Here is a 3691-nt window from a genome sequence, read left to right on the forward strand (position 1 = left end):
GACTCATAGAAGGTTTACTTGTATTCTTTTTATTGTTCTCTCTCAATGTAAAATAGAAAAGTCACTTAGATTGAAAGTGTATAATTGCCTTTTTTGTATGGAAAAATATAGCTGTCACAGCCTTTCTGGTCTTTCAGTAACTGTTATGTGAGGCATTGAATCTAAAAGGCTCAGCCAATTTATCTCACCTTTTATTATGGAAAATTAATTTGGTCCATGAGGTGTGACTCTGCAGTAGCTGATTGTTTCAGTGATTTTGTGAACATTTTCAGACATGTATCCTGCAGGTTTTTGCCCTTTTCAAATGCAAATGTTTAATCAGTTCTCAGTGAGATATAGTTCCAAAATGCATGTACTATACACTCATGGTTTCTTTTCTATTCTTGCAGTGATCTGCTATCTTCTGAGTATCTTGAGAGGCATATCGAGAATGGAGGAAAGACAGTTGAAGTTAAAGTAAGAAAGTTTGCCTGTTTGTTTGTTTTTCCCCTTTCCTCCCAATTTTTAAATGTTTTCTTTTTGGCTTAATGGAAATTACCCCATTTTCTTATCGCAATGGAATTCTGATTTTAAGGCAATTTGAAGAATGAATTGCTCTTGTGATTCAGCTAAATATTGTGTCATGTAATTGTTATATACATACATTCTTAGAACACATAAATATGATTAACAAATCAACATAGACTAATGAGTTATAGCTATTTGTACCAATAAATACAATTTTTATGTATTCTAATATGTGCCCTCTGAAGAAAAATACAGCAATGACAATCTTACGGTCTACAGGAAAGGCTTGTAAAAGGTCAGATTTGCGGCTTTTAATGGATTTCCTTATAAGGATAGTTGTTTTTGATATAAGAAGATGTTTTTCATAGTCAAACCAAATATCTATCAATCTGTTGATATAGGAGGCTTATTTTTTAGAAAGTTTGTAGTAGCTGCCTCATAAGAAATCGTTGAGATTATGCCATCTGTGTTTCAAGGTATTTCCATATTCTAATGCTATATATGTTTCTGTTTAATCTGAGATATTTTTCAAAACCTCAGACTTTCACTAACAGTAGAGCTAAATCCATTTTTGCATGCAACAACAAAGTTGCTGGGAAAGAACCTTCTGTTTGCAAAGATAATATGTTGTGAAAAAGCAACAATAGAAGTAATGTAGAATGCATGATGCAATGATGCAGCATGTATAGCAGAAAGGGTGGGAAACATAAATAGCTTCAAAAAATACTGCCAAGTCTGCTAAACCCCAAAATTGAATTTTCTAAGAATAACCTTTTACTAAATTGAAGACTACCTAAATGTACTCCAAAAAATGAAATATTTCTGTACTACATGAAAGCAAAATCAGGAAATGGTCAAATCCGAAATTTTATTAAGGCCCCGGACAGATACTAATCATAGAAAATTAGGGTTGAAAGGGAGCTCAGGAGGTCATTTACTCCAAACCCCTGGACAAAGCAGGACCATCCCAGCCAAGTCTTTGTCTAACTGGGTATTAAAAACCTCCAAGGATGGAGAGTCCACAACCTCTCTGGATAGCCTATTCCAGTGCTCTACTACCCTCCTCATGAGAGAGTTTTTCCTAATATCTAACCGAAAATGCCCTTGCTGCAGCTTGAGACCATTGCTCATTGTTCTGTCATCTGCCGCCAGTGAGAACAGTCTAGCTCCATCCTCTTTGAACCACCCTTCAGGTAGCTGAAGGCTGCTGTTCAATCCCCCTCAGCCTTCTCTTCTATGGACTAAATAAGCCCAGTTCCTTCAGCCTCTCCTCGAAAGTCATGTTTCCCCAGCCCCCTTAACTATTTTGGTTACCCTCTACTGGACTCTCTCCAATTTGTCCACATCTTTTCTGTAGCGGGGGTCCCAAAATTGGTCACAGTACTCCAGATGTGTCTTCACCAGTGCTGAATAGAGGGAAAGAATCACTTCCCTCAATCTGCTGGTAACACTCCTACTAATGCATCCCAGTATGCCATTAGCCTTCTTCGCAACAAGGGCACACTGTTGGCTCATATTCATTTTATTGTCCCCTATAACACCCTGGTCCTTTTCTTCAGAGCTGCTGCCCAGCCAGGTGATTCCCAACCGGTACTGATGAATGGAATTGTTCCATCCTAAGTGCAGGACTTTGCATTTGTCTTTATTGAACCTCATGAGATTTTTTTTATTTAGTCCATTCCTCCAATTTGTTGAGGTCTCTCTGAATCCTAGCTCTCCCCTCCAGTGTCTCTACTACTCCCCTCAGCTTGGTGTCATCTGCAGACTTGCTAAGGGTGCACTCCATCCCATCTTCCAGATTGTTGATGAAGATATTAAACAAAACTGGCCACAGGACCAACCCCTGGGGCACTCCACTTACTACAGGTGGCCAACGAGACATCAAGCCATTGATTACTACCTTACGGGCTCAATGGTCTGGTCAGTTTTCTATCCACCGTACAGTCCATTCATCCAGCCCATACTTCCGTAGTTTGCTTGTATGAATGTTATGGGAGACTGTATCAAAAGCCTTGCTAAAGTCAAGACGCATCACATCTACTGCTCTTCCTGCATCCATAGAGCTAGTCATCTCATCATAAAAGGCAATCACATTGATCAGGCATGACTTCCCTTGATAAATTGATGCTGACTGTTCCTAATCACCTTTTTATCCTCTAAGTGCTTAGAGATGGATTCCTTGAGGACCTGCTCCATGATTTTTCCAGGGATTGAGGTGAGGCTGACTGGTGTGTAGTTCATTAATTCTCCTTCTTCCCTTTCTTAAAAATAGCACTAAATTTGCCCTTTTCCAATTGTCCAGGACCTCTCCTGATTGCCATGAGTTTTCAAAGCTAATGGCCAGTGTCTCTACAATCACCTCACTCAACTCCCTCAGCACCTTTGGGTGCATCGCATCTTGCCCTATGGACTTGTACACATCCAGTTTTTCTAAACAGTTCTGAAGCTGTTCTTTTGCCATTGTTGGCTGCTCACCTCCACCCCAAACTGTGCTGCCAGATGGAGTAGTTTGGCAACTGACCTTGCCTGTGAAGACTGAGGTAAGAAAAGGTCACTAGGTTGCCTTCCCCATTTAGTAAGGGACCCACACTTTTTATGATCTTCCTTTTGTTGCTGACATATTTGTATAAACTCTTTTTGTTACCCTTCTCATCCCAAGTCTATGTTAATGTGAAGTCATGATGGGATCTGGTGCAGGATCCCAACAATTTTCTTCCTGCCGTGCTGTACTTGATGGCCTGATGTGCAATTGTGGGATCCCACATCAGATCCCATGGCACCATGTTGTCATTGTAGGGGGATCCTGATACCAGGCTCCCCCTGCACTATCTAGTAGCTAGGTTGGCTCCCTGTGCTCCCCTGGCTGGGAGCCTTGATCAGCTGAGGAGTGCTCTGGAGCACACAGGAATCTTAGAGTCCTGTGTGCTCCTGTGCACTTCAGAGGCTGGGCACTGGCCACATGCTCAATTAAAGGCATAATAGGAACCAGCCACAAAGTTATTACACATATTTTATATGTGTATTACACATATTGTATGTAATATTAAAATATTTTAATATTTTATACATTTTATATTACACATATTTTACATAGAGGCAGACACACGCACAGAGTCCCTCCCTACACATGCACAGTCCCTCCCTCCCTCCTTCCACACCCCTCCACACACCCTCCCTCCCTACA

General features: G+C 40.8%; 1 protein-coding gene across 5 annotated transcripts in view; it reads left to right on the forward strand.

Annotated features, from left to right (window-relative positions):
• Positions 1-427: 427 nt before the first annotated feature.
• Positions 428-3691, forward strand: part of ADAM22 (ADAM metallopeptidase domain 22) — a 126279-nt gene continuing 123015 nt past the window's right edge. For all 5 annotated transcript variants that reach the window (XR_003094878.1, XM_025208141.1, XM_025208146.1 and 2 more), the window contains exon 1: positions 428-456. The gene's annotated coding sequence lies outside the window, so the exon portion shown is untranslated. The remainder of the gene's footprint in view (positions 457-3691) is intronic.

Source organism: Alligator sinensis, unplaced genomic scaffold (genome assembly GCF_000455745.1).
Source record: "Alligator sinensis unplaced genomic scaffold, ASM45574v1 scaffold147_1, whole genome shotgun sequence".
NCBI lineage: Eukaryota > Metazoa > Chordata > Crocodylia > Alligatoridae > Alligator > Alligator sinensis.